Source organism: Periplaneta americana, chromosome 10, assembly GCF_040183065.1.
Source record: "Periplaneta americana isolate PAMFEO1 chromosome 10, P.americana_PAMFEO1_priV1, whole genome shotgun sequence".
NCBI lineage: Eukaryota > Metazoa > Arthropoda > Insecta > Blattodea > Blattidae > Periplaneta > Periplaneta americana.
The window spans coordinates 143,292,126-143,306,121 of NC_091126.1; the positions used below are offsets into that span (position 1 = coordinate 143,292,126).

Here is a 13,996-nt window from a genome sequence, read left to right on the forward strand (position 1 = left end):
AAGAGGAAGATAGAAAGGATGAAGGAAACAGGAAGAATGGCAAAGGGAAATGTTCCAAAGGAAATAGAGGAAGAATGCCCTGCATGACTGGAAAGAGAAATGCAGCATGAAGAGTGGAGGTATGCGATATAAAACAATAGGATGGAAGTATAACGTGAAGATGAAAGAAGATAAAAGTCGCGCCGTAGACGTCAAGCTGATGAAGAAGGAGCGAGCAGAGGAGTGGACTCAGCTATTTCCATTCCACGCAGCGCGCAATGTATATTCCATCAAAACAGCATAAAATAAAGCAAGCTTATAGGAGCTTATTCCCTCTCTCCCGTATTGCTCTTTTTCAAGCTGTGGAGCATCACATTTAGTGATATTTTATGTAATATCCCTTAATTTATTATGTGTCGTTTCCTCCAGGAAGATAAATGGGTCAGCCAGCTCTAAGTAGAGCAGCGGTTTCAATTTCACACCATGCCGGGCTGAAAAGAGCGTTGGGGAGGGCAGGGTGGATCAAAGGGTAGGGGTTTCAAGAGAAAGCTTATATCTAGTGGAGAGGGAGCATTCCAGGTGAGAAAAGGGAGGCCGAGATGAATTGACAGGAAAACACGGCACCTCAAGTCTCTTCATGCCGCGAGCTGCGGGAACATGCGAACCGGCGTTACAACGCTTAGGGCCGAATTCATAGTCAACACTTATCGTAAGGAAACACTTAAGCAGTTGCTTATAATAACTTCCAATTCATAAATCCCACTCAAGTGAACACTTATTCAAATAAGGTATCGAAAAATCGAAAGAGAATTGGGAGGAAAAATTTTAAAAGGTACGCAAACGCGTCCTTGCAAGGGGTTGGGGGCTGTACAAAACTAAATATGTGAGCTCCAAGCCTGTTGGCCACTAGTCTCACTCCGGGTTACGCTGCTCCACTGAAGGAACTCTAGAAAATTTTGAAGGGGAAACCGAAACAGCTTGTCAGCTTCCTCAAGTGTTTCCTCATATGCATTGTAATCAGCTGATTCGGTATACAATAGATGATGATTATGATTTAATTTAATTTATTGAGTTCTATAATTAAAATGAAAATGAGTTTCGGCAAGCAAAAGATATATCAGATGGTGACAGGATTTTTTCTCGTTGCCAAACTTTCAGAACGGCCCCAAGGTTCACTCAGCCTTCTATAAAAATTGAGTACCGGGTCTTTCCCGGGGGTAAAAGGCGGTCAGAGCGTGGTGCCGACCACACCACCTCATTCTAGTGCCGAGGTCATGGAAAGCATGGGGCTCTACCTCCATGCCCCCCAAGTGCCTTCATGGCATGTTACGGGGATACCTTTACCTTTTATAGATATGTATAATGACCAACAATTTAAGAGGAGATACCATTTCGACAAGAACACTGTTGTGAATATTGTGGTGTCTCTCATTTCAATTCACAATACAACCATGAGACTTACCGATTTCGCCACTGCTGAAAGTACTTGTTGCTTTGAGATTTTATGATACAGCAGCATTTCAGATAGGTTTGAGTGGTTTTTTTTCCGAAAAGTATTCACGTCCCAACAAAGTGTCATTTGCATTTTTGTTTGTATTCTACCCAAGGAATAAGCTGTTAAAATCTGCGTAATTATATCATTTCCACTTTGTTTAGCATAAAAATAACTGAAAAATAAATTAAAATGATTTACTTACAGGAATATTTCCGAAGTTTGCATTAAACTCAACTGCAATTTTATTCCATGCCAATTTCTTCTTTTGGAGAGAACAATTATCTTTTTTTTTTTTTTTTTTTTTACTTTCGACGGTATCTCCATATTTCATAACTAGTTATTTTCGCTCACTTCTTTCTTTTCTGTAAAATGCTTTCTTGTATAATTTTAGCTCTATAATATTTACTTCTGTATTTGTGTATGACAATAATACCGATTTAACAATTTGAAGGCGCTGGAAAACAATTGAATGTAGGAAAGCGCTCACGTCTAGCCATGTTGCCATATTTCTTTCGATATCAAGGGAATGCTCAGGGCATATGAATGAGTAGCGTCTCTGCAATACGATCCGAAATAAGTGCTAAGGAAATGCTTATTACTTAAGTGTTTCCTCATTTTATAAGTGACGACTATGAATTCGACCCTTAACCACAGTCTAGTATATACAGTCGCGAAGCTCAATACGTAGTAAATATGCAAACATTAGATAGTTGCTCACCACTAGGATCGCTAATATCGCCTCATTACAGGCAATGCAGAATAGAACCGTCACAGTCTATTGGTTCTAGTACCCTAAAAACTCAAGCTTCGTGACTGTATTGTAGTAGACTGTGACTTACACCTTATTTCTGTTTTTTTCCTTCACTGTGTCACAGGAATGAAACAACCAACGTTTTGGAACTCCTTTCTGGCTTCATCACTAAGAAAGACACAAAAAAGTGAAAATATTCAGGGTTGAAGTGAAATAGTCTTGCAGATTTTCAGAGCTAATAGCTCATGTTTAGAGCCCGGACGTTAGGCAAAATGCCTTTTTTTTAGTATTTATTTATTTAACCTGGTAGAGATAAGGCCGTCAGGCCTTCTCTGCCCCTCTACCAGGAGATTCCAACTATAATATGAAGAATAAAATTACAATTAGTATTAAACTTACAATTACAATTACAATAAAAATCAAAGTACGAAAAGATTACCTCACTAATTAAAGCTAGATAATTTATCATAGAAAAACGAAGAATATTATATATTTACTGAATTACAAATTAAACCTAGAATAACAAAATTGTATGGTGATGAATTACTGGATATTGAAATGTTTTGTGATAGATTAAGGAAACTATTTACAAGAAATCAATTACTGACCAAGTGCCTAGTAAGTTTGCGTTTGAATTCAATTTTATTTCGACAGTCCCTGATGCTAGCAGGTAGCGAATTCCAGAGTCTTGGCAGGGCTATTGTGAAAGAGGATGAGTATGAGGAGGTGCGATGGGATGGTATTGTTAGTATTGTTTCATGACGAGAGCGTGTGTTCAGATTATGGTGGGAAACTGACAAGCAGACATTTTGATGGGGGCAGATAAACAATTATTTTTTTTCTTCCACCATGTTAATAATGTCAAAAGAATTGCTTATACAAATTTTGGCCACTCGACCGCAATTACGAGGCCGTCCAGAAAGCGATTTTCCCTGAAGCCGTTTACAAAAAGAAAGCACAATTGCATGGAAGGATTCATTGAAACAGATACAGCAACTGTTGTGCTATTTATCAACATATCCCCCACCGGAATTGAGACATTTATCATACCATAGGATCAATTTTTGTGTCCTTGTGTTGTAGAAGTCAGTCGCCTGGGATCGGAACCAGCGTTTGACAGCCGTCTGCACCTCTCTGTCGATCCCATGATATGAGAAACGTTTCAATTGCGGTGGGAAATATGTTGAAAAATAGCTCAACAATTGCTATGTCTGTTCCAATAAATTTTTCAAATAAAATTATATTTTCTTTCTGTTAACGGCCCCTGGCGAACTTATTTTTTTACGGCCCTCGTAATTGCTGTCGAGTGGCCAAAATTTGTACAAGCGCTTCTTTTACATTATTAACATGGTGAAAGAAAAAAAATAACATTTTTATCTGCCCCCATCAGAATGTTTGCTTATGAGTGTATGTATGAAAGACATATTAGAGATAAATACGTTTCCACACATTTGGGGACGATAGGCCAAATTTTCATTTTGCCTTTTTTGCCTATTTTAGCTCCCGTTGCATATTTTAAGGTTAATGCCTTTTTTTTTAGCCCTTTTACGACGTTATTGTACATTTCCTATATTTTTAATGCATTTAAAATAAACCGCACATAAATTATATCAAAAAACAAAAAAAGAACGGTTGTACAAATTGAAAATATATATTAACCTCGCACAAATATTTGCTGAGAATCTTATTCTCCAGCATTACATAGGTTTCCAAGAAGTCGTAAACTTTTCTCCCCTACCGATTTCATCTTTTGTCACGTCTTAACAATGATGTTTGAACAGTATAGCCCTCAGTTCTCAGGTCACTTCGGGGTTCATCAGCGAAAGAAAGGGGATAAGGGAAGTATTAAAAGCAAGTCTCCAGGTCCCGTTACTGTTGTCGCTTGCACGCACAAGTCACGCGTACTTTGAAGTCTCTAATCCCTTCTCACACCGGTCTCTGAAAGAAAATAGACAGTCCTTCTGAAATAATTTGTTTTAAGTTTGCTCCAAACACTTCAGTAGAAGTAGAAAGATCTTTTTCCGCCATGAAAAATGTTCTCTCTGACACGCGGCTCACTATGATAGTTGACAAATTAAAAATCATCTTGTTGTGACATGTAACCAAGGAAAGTGAGTACCGTATAGGATAGTTTATTAAGTACTAGCCGTACCCATGCGCTCCGCTGCACGTGTTAGAAATAAATATAAAGTAATTACATAATTAAAATAGGACATCTGCCCCAGGGAACATTCGTTTTTGATAGAAGGATAAATCGTTTAATATGTTACTTAATTTAAATTATATTTAAGTAATTAAAATGCGATCATTTGGTGCAATGATAATTCTTTTAACATATTTCTTATTTGTTATTACATGCAAATGATTAAAATATGATCATTTGGTTCAAAGAACATCCGTTTTTGATGCAACGAAAATCCGTTTAAATTTTTTCTAAATTAGTCTTGAATGCATATTTAATAAATCACTCCAAATTAATAGAGTGGATTGTGTACGAAGATAATTTTTCTGTGCGTAAAGATCTATTTTCATCTTACCTCATTCCTTATATGTAGTATTATATGCATCTAGAGAAACTACAAATTTCAAATAGTGAAGGAATTATCCAAATTAGCTTCTGAGATTACTTCATACAAACAGACAAATTTAATATTCTCTGTATATTAATATTGATAAACGTCAAGGCCGCCTTAAATAGACGAAGTCATTTGTTTTAATTTCATTATAGCCATCAATGTCGTTCCTGCAGTAACTCCTTTGTGACATATCGATTTTCAGAATTTTGCTCTATTAAATAACTTAAATAGCTATACAGAAAATAATACACTCTCCTATATGTAATTATATTTCTTTCTTTCTTTCTTTCGAAAACGTAAGAATTCACGATCTACTATGTACCACTGCCATAGAATGAATAAATCTGTTTTTTCTTCCTAGTGGAAAATTTTATATTTTGCACATAGGAATTACGGAACAACGACGCTATAATGAGGCGGCGTTGAAAATGTATTGTATTGTTATTTTAAAAGTTTTGTATATCCTTAAATATCAGTCCTATAAAAATTTTGCCTGGAATAAAACTTATCGGAAATAATGTTTAAAGAAACGTTTGTTATGTAACATTTATCACAAAAATCAATAATAAGCGAGATATTTCGATTTATTTAATTCAGGCCCCCTTATAACCCCGCTTTCAAATAAAGTATTTTGAATGCCATATAGCCTAAAATCTAAGCTACAACGAACTTAATTTATATTCCAATTTTCATCGAAATCCGTTCAGCCATTATCGCGTGAAAAGGTAACAAATATCCATACAGACAGACAGACTTAAATATCAGTACTATCAAAATTTTGCCTGGGATAGAACTTATCGGAAATCATTTTTAAAGAAGCTTTTGTTATGTAACATTTTTCACAAAAATCAATAATAAGCGAGATATTTCGGTTTATTTAATTCAGGCTCCTTTATAACCTCCCTTTTAAATAAAGTATTTTGAATGCCATATAGCCTAAAATCTAAGTTACAACGAACTTAATTTATGTTCCAATTTTCATCGAAATCCATTCAGCCATTATCGCGTGAAAAGGTAACAAACATCCAGACAGACAGACAGACAGACAAAAATAAAAAAAAAGCGATTTTCGGTTTCAGGATGATTAATTATATATGTTAACACAAATTATTTTTGGAAAATCGAAAATTACCAGAAAAATTTCGCTTACAGATTTATTATTAGTAATAGCTGTACCCGTGCGCTCCGCTGCACTTGTTAGAAATAAATATAAAGTAATTACATAATTAAAATAGGACATCTAGCGCAGGGAACATTCGTGTTTGATAGAAGGATAAATAGTTTAATATGTCACTTAATTTAAATTGTATTTAAATAATTGAAATGCGATCATTTTGCTCCAGAGACCACCCATTTAGTGCAATGATAATTCCTTTAACATGTTTCTTAATTGTTATTACATGCAAAGAATTAAAATATGATCATTTGGTTCCGAGAACATCCGTTTTTGGTGCAATTTGGTCCCATCAAAATTTTTCTTGGAATGAAGCGTATCGGAAATCATTTTTAAAGAAACTTTTGTTATGTAACATTTTTCACAAAAATCAATAATAAGCGAGATATTTTGGTTTATTTAATTCAAGCCCCCTTATAACCTCCCTTTTAAATAAAGTATTTTGAATGTCATATAGCCTAAAATCTAACTTACAACGAACTTAATTTATATTCAAATTTTCATCGAAATCCGTTCAGCCATTATCGAGTGAAAATGTAACAAACATCCAGACAGACAGACAGACAGACAGACAGAGAGACATACAATCAAATATTAAAAAAAAGCGATTTTCGGTCTCAGGATGAATAATTATACATGTTAACACTAATCGTTAATTCTCTGAGATGAAAATGAATGTGTTCATAAACATTATTTTAAGAAATACAGGAAATGAATATATAGAATACCCCATCAAGTTTTCTATGCATAAGAAGCTATTTTAATCTTACCTGTCCTGGATTCACTCAGAAGTTACTGTAGTAACATTATAGCATTATGTCCGTCTAGAGAAACTACACTTTCCAATGGTGAAATAAAATTAATTATACAAATCGGTTAATTTAGCTTCCGATATTACTTCATACAGAAACATTCTCTGTAGGCTATGTTTAATAGCTTTCGATTGTTGTTGTCCAAGGCCCCTTATAGACGAAGTCATTTATTTTTTATTTCATTACACCGCCTTAGGTGGCGTTGCTATTGTAATTTTAAAACTCATTTATCTCATTAAATATCAGTCCTAACAAAATTGTTTATAGAATAAAACTTATCGGAAATCATTTTTAAAGAAACTTTTGTTATATAACATTTTTCACGAAAATTAATAATAAGGGAGATATTTCGATTTATTTAATTTAAGCCTCCTTATAACCCCTTTTTAAATAAAGTATTTTGAATGTCATATAGCCTAAAATCTAAGTTACAACGAACTTAATTTATATTCCAATTTTCATATAAATCGGTTCAGCCATTATCGCGTGAAAAGATAACAAACATCCAGACAGACAGACAGACAGACAGACAGACATACAAACAAAAATTTCAAAAAAGCGATTTTCGGTTCCAGGATGGTTAATTATACATATTAGGACCAATTATTTTTGGAAAAGCGAAAATTACCAGAAAAATTTCGGCTACAGATTTATTATTAGTATAGATAGATTTGTCTGTTTTTTGTCTGTTACCATGAATAATAAATGCCTATTTCATTGCCTATTTTTACTATTTTAGTGCCTATATGCCTGCCTATTTTAACGAAAATAAATGCCTAAACATCCGGGCTCTACTCATTGAACAAAAACTGTAATATCATCTTAGTGGACAGTTAATAGTTTTTTCCCCAAATGTTTAACAACCTATTATTTGGTAACTATTGTGAGTAGGAGCGTGATTTTTGTCCATATCGATAGGAAATCTAATGAAGAACAATTCATCCCTGTGGCGTATTTCAATAGCGTAGACGGGTTTCGTGTAATTTTATTTTTAAAAAATTAATTTCAATTCACTGCACGATGCGAACAAGTGGCAACATCTAGGCAAAGAGCAGCTCACCTACCGAGACATACCGAGTTCGTTGACCTCTTACATCTGTATCACGAGTAGAGTGTGTTAGCGGCGATGTTGCCAGACTGCTGAAACTTCAAACCTAATTTTCTAATTAACCGTACATTTAATCACAAACCATAATTTGCGTTTTCTATTCATTTACGTGTAACCTATCGCCCCTTCAATCTGCAAGGTTATTTCACTTCCACTCCGTATATTGGCCCAGTTAGCAACAAAAGTTATTCTCCATTTCTGGCAAATAACTTATTAATATACAATGATTGACATATGTAAATAAGGAAGAGAAATAAATGCAGATATACAGTGCGATTGAAAAGTCTCTCCGCAGCTCTATTAGTTCTAGTAACCCTACAACACAACCCTGTAAAAAGTTGGTACTCCTCCATTCATTCCGGTTGACAACCTCTCACCCCCAGTCCATCATATATTTAACAAGCAGTACTGCCGCTTGAATTCCCTACCAAATACACTTGAATTCTCTGCCTATAAATGTCTGAAATGTTTTCTTTCTCTAAATGGTCCCAGGGAAACTCACTTTCTGGACGCACCACGCAATACTGCTTATAAGCCGAATTCAAGTGTTCACAGTTTGTTTCTATTTTTTGCATTGCTAGTTCTTAGTCATAAAATGACCAACGTTTTATTCTCGATTCTAACCCTCAGGTCGAGCCAGTATACTGCTGAAGGTTTAAGGTGTTCATTTATTAGATGGAAGCTTCATAAAATGAAACTTTTTAATTAGACATGAAGAAGTTCAGATTTCGGAATGAACTTTAGAGATGGACCTGTTAAATTGGTTCAGTTTCCTTACAAAGAGTGTTTTAGTGAGAAATGCCTCGTTTTCTGACTATATCAGTTCGATCTTCAGAAATACACAGCCTATTTCAGTCATTTATGCACACCCAATATCGTTTATGCATGTGTTTACTATAAATCAGTCACATATGATTCTTCGAAGTACTTATTGCTTTATAATTATCGCTCTATTATTATCACATTTTCGTTATGAAGAGGTGTATATTATATCGGCGTGTACTGGCATTACAGTTGTTCCATAAATTTATGTTAACATCAAAATTTTCCTTCATAATTTAATATTGTCAATTGTATATTTAAATGAATTTAGTTTATAGGTTTTGTTTTTGTTATGTGTCTTCACTCTATTCTTAATATAATTTATTTTAGCAAACGAAACTGATAATCAGATCACCACCACCACCACCACCACCACCACCACCACCGCCACTATTATTATTATTTTATATGTTTTATACTTTGTATGTCTCATTTATTTTGACCTACTGTTCACATTTTATTATGCATTTTCCTTTTTTTCTATGTGTTATATAGGGTAGACCAGGGTAATTGTAAACAATTTCACTGATTTCAAATATATTTCAACATTACACAACCCTCAGTAAAGGTAAGCATGATAAAGAAGCATTGTGTTATTTCTAGATATTTCTTTTCCCTGAAAATGGGTTTAAAATAATAAGGTTGACATTTTTCATCTTTTAATTGCTAGTTTACATTTACCCCACCTGTTTACATTTACCCCTTTGAGAGGAGGTAATTGTAAACACCAATTTTCGCACGGTCTATAGGACACTGAACATTTCTTGTTCTGATTCAGAAGAAAGAGCTATATTCCTTCCAACTCCAATTTTGGTCACTGGTACATTTCGTCCCTTTAACCTATGATAGGCCTATATTACGGATATAGGAACTCAGTACCTCTCCTGAGCTTCACGATAAATGTAGTTACCATTTTTCACATCTGTGACAACCCTCTCTAAATCCTCTACAGTATAGTTGGGGGGGTGGTCTCTTTGATTACTGAAAAGTACGAAATGTAACCATAGTAAAACATGTTTATAATTATCCCAAGCAACTAAAACTATGGGGCAAAAGTAAACACGTCACAATTTAATGAACTGAGGTTATCGGAGATCTCAAAACCATTGTAATAAACGTTAACTACTATACATTACAATATATTCTTAAAAAATAGCACTGTACGTTTATTACAATGCCAAAAATGAAGGCGAAGCAAAATTCTTTCTAAACTCTTTTTTCTGTAGAGTCTTACAAAACATATTTGGCACCAAACTGCTTTGTAGGTTAGCCAACAAGTTAATTTAAATATTCTCCGAATTAAAATTTTTATATTGACAGTTTTGTACTTCTCACAGCATTTGTTTACAATTGCCCCCTGTTTACAATTACCCTGGTATACCCTATTTTACATCACATATTCATTATATATGAGGTCTCGTCCACCTCATTGAATATTACACGACTACTATGAAGTAGCCAATGTGTATTATCACCATTTAATTCGAGAAAAATTCGTTCCGGCACCGGGAATCGAACCCGGGACCTCTCAGCTCCAAGCGCTGAGTGCTCTTTCCAACTGAGCTATGCCGGGACACGATCCACGGCGTCGGCCGAACTCCTCTCGTAATGCTTTACGGCCTTACTACCTGCAGTTTAGACAATGTAAGTCATACATGCAGGAGCGCATATTTAAATGACTTTGTGGCCATATTCAACATCAGTTTGTGACAACTGCTAACAGTTAATACATCACATATTCATTATATATGAGGTCTCGCCCACCTCATTGAATATTACACGACTACTATGAAGTAGCCAATGTGTATTATTACCATTTAATTCGAGAAAAATTCGTTCCGGTCACAAACTGATGTTGAATATGGCCATAAAGTCATTTAAATATGCGCTCCTGCATGTATGACTTTCTTTGTCTAAAATGCAGTCCACATCTGTGGGGTAACGGTTAGCGCGTCTAGCCGCGAAACCAGGTGGCCAGGTTTCGATTCCTGGTCGGGGCAAGTTACCTGGTTGAGGTTATTTTCCGGGGGTTTCCCTCAACCCAATATGAGCAAATGCTGGGTAACTTTCGGTGTTGGACCCCGGACTCATTTCACCGGCATTATCACCTTCATCTCATTCAGACGCTAAATAACCTAAGCTGTTGATAAAGCGTCGTAAAATAACCTACTACTCTAAAGTGAAGGTAGTAAGGCCGTAAGCATTACGAGAGGCGTTCGGCCGGCACCGTGGATCATGTCCCGGCATAGTTCAGTTGGAAAGAGCACTCAGCGCGCAGAGCTGAGAAGTCCCGGGTTCGATTCTCGAATTTTTCTCGAATTAAATGGTGATACTACCCTATTATGTCTGATTTCTACTTACCTTTTTCAATATATTATGATTATCTTCTTCAGTTCTGTGTGTAAAATCGTAGCGTACAGATGCCTCAAACTAGCAAGCTGCCTCGTTCGCGCAGGCGCATAGAGCACTTCTCCCCTACCACTGTCCGCCTACTGCTGTGCACTGTGGACTAGAACGGTACAGCTCAGTTCTAATAACAGTTGAGAAGGCTGCATAGGGAGGGTACATCTTGAATACATTGTCAAGAGATCAACTTTTCAGATAATATGACTATACCTGGGTATAGGAGCGTAGGTGGGCCCCCTCCGTTAGCTCTACTACTTCCCCTCTCCAGGCAACTTCCTAGTTTGAGGCATCTGTACTTTACATTGTAAATTTGTAGTTTTCTTATCGCAGTTTTACTCCTGGTTGAGTGTTAGAAAAAGCAGTATGGCCTTAACTGTGTCATTATTATTATTATTATTATTATTATTATTATTATTATTATTATTATTAAACATTAGGCAAACAAGTAACTAGCTCCATGCTCTACAACTGATGTAAAGGCACAGTGTAGTCCAAATGTACTAACATTTAGCATGCCCTAGTGCACTTAAAGCGCATAAACATTATCCATACAAAGATATCCTATTTTTCACAATCGACATCGCAGGCAAAGCGTTTAGATAATTTTGCAGCAGTCGGCGTAATTATGAGGAACTGGGTTTTAGCCGCTTCGGAGCCCGAAGTGTTCACGTTATCATGCCGGTGGAATTGTGATTGTGCGTCACTCAGACAAGTCGCGAGGGAAACTTCCACTGTCACATAATGAACATTTTATAAACCCCAACTATCTCTATATGCCTCACCTGTAATCAATTAGCCTAAACCTGATAATCTCCGCGCTCCCACCCACGAAAGCTTTTGTTTTCTTTCGTTAAGGCCCGTCTACTGAAACATTTCAACCCCTACTTTAGATCTAAAGCCTTTTAAATTAAATCATCCATTTCAAGTACACGTAGTAGGCCTAAAATGGCTAACCCTGCAAACACCACTACGAACACTACGATCGTTTCGTTCCTTTCCCCTCTAATATATCATATTATCGATGTAAATAAATTTCGATTTGTAACTAAATTTATTTATTTATTTATTTATTTATTTACTTATTTACTTACTTACTTATATATATATATATTTATTTATTTATTTATTTATTTAACCTGGTAGAGATAAGGCCATCAGGCCTTCTCTTCCCCTCTACCAGGGGATTACAACTACAATATTAAGAATACAATTTCAACTATAATTACAATTTGTGAAGAATCCACGTAAAGATTAATTTTTTGGTCCTTCAGAATATATCTGTTATGATAACAATGGGTCCACACCTGTGGAGTAACGGTCAGCGCGTCTGGCCGCGAAACCAGGTGCCCCGGGTTCGATTCCCGGTCGGGGCAAGTTACCTGGTTGAGTTTTTTTCCGGGGTTTTCCCTCAACACAACATGAGCAAATGCTGGGTAACTTTCGGTGCTGGACCCCGGACTCATTTCACCGGCATTATCACTATCTCATTCAGACGCTAAATAACCAACGATGTTGATAAAGCGTCGTAAAATAACCTACTAAAATGATAACAATGGTTATTAGAGGAGAAATGTTCGCTCCGGCGCCGGGGATCGAACCCGGGTCCTTCGTTCCACGTACCAAGTGCTCTAACCACTGAGCTACGCCGAAGCCCAATCCACAGCACCGGACAGAATCCCCCACCTTTAGTGTTTTTCCCTTTGTGGCCTGACTCCAAGTTCGACATATATGTTGACATATATGAAGTCAACTGCCATTATACAAGGAGGGCACTCAATAGAGTGACTTGGTTGCCGGGATCTTCTCCCAACAGTGCATAATACTATGGAATCCCGGGCACCAAGTCACTCAATTGAGTGCGCCCCTTGTATAATAGCAGTTCACTTAATTTATGTCAACATATATGTCGAACATGGAGTCAGGACACAAAGGGAAAAACACTAGAGGAAAGTGATTTGATCCGGTGCTGTGGATTGAAGTTCGGCGTAGCTCAGTGGTTAGAGCACTTGGTACGTAGAATCAAGGACCCGGGTTCGATCCCAGCCGCCGAAGCGACTTTTTATCCTCTAATAATCACTGAATTAAGAAATGAAGTATAGTTCCTATATGGTGTGTGGATAAGCTTCAGGCTTCTACCGCGTTGTCTTGGTGTTATTGGCTGACGTTTCGACCGCTGTGTTGTGGCCATCTTCAGAGCAGTTGTTGGATAAGGAAATAGTCTGCCAGCTATTATATATATGTATATATACTAGTCTCGATGGGGGGAGTACTATATATATATATATATATATATATATATATATATATATAATAGCTGGCAGACTATTTCCTTATCCAACAACTGCTCTGAAGATGGCCACAACACAGCGGTCGAAACGTCAGCCAATAACACCAAGACAACGCGGTAGAAACCCTGAAGCTTATCCACACACCATTTACACCAGCCGCGGAAGCCTACGCGAACAGATTTCCTATATATTCTGATTAAATATTAGCATAACAATTAAGACAATAAATTAAGTATGATGAGTGAAATTAACTAAACACGTAAATTATTAAGAAAGTTGGAAACAAAGTACAATCAATCTTTTTCCATCGTAAGATATAATGGTGGTACCAGAAATTCTGGTAAGTTTGAGTATGGTATTTGGTGGGAGTCAAATGCAGTAGCCGTCCGTTCTGCAAGCCATTCTACGTAAGTTGTTACGCAAAACAAAACTGGTGTTCAGAAGTACATCACAACAATTTGGTGTCGAAACAACGTGACACGACAGTATCAAGCATGTCAATTAACATGAAATATTTCGATTAAAAATTGTCTCAGTCGATGACAATTTCAAGTATGTAAGATTATATGAACGGATGAGTGGAAA

General features: G+C 36.3%; 2 non-coding genes across 2 annotated transcripts; both read right to left on the minus strand.

Annotated features, from left to right (window-relative positions):
- Positions 1–10,214: 10,214 nt before the first annotated feature.
- Positions 10,215–10,291, minus strand: TRNAQ-UUG (transfer RNA glutamine (anticodon UUG)). The gene has a single exon. It is a non-coding gene; the product is annotated as a tRNA-Gln (tRNA).
- A 2,409-nt stretch (positions 10,292–12,700) lies between these two features.
- On the minus strand, positions 12,701–12,773 carry TRNAH-GUG (transfer RNA histidin (anticodon GUG)). The gene has a single exon. It is a non-coding gene; the product is annotated as a tRNA-His (tRNA).
- Between the last annotated feature and the right edge of the window lie 1,223 nt (positions 12,774–13,996).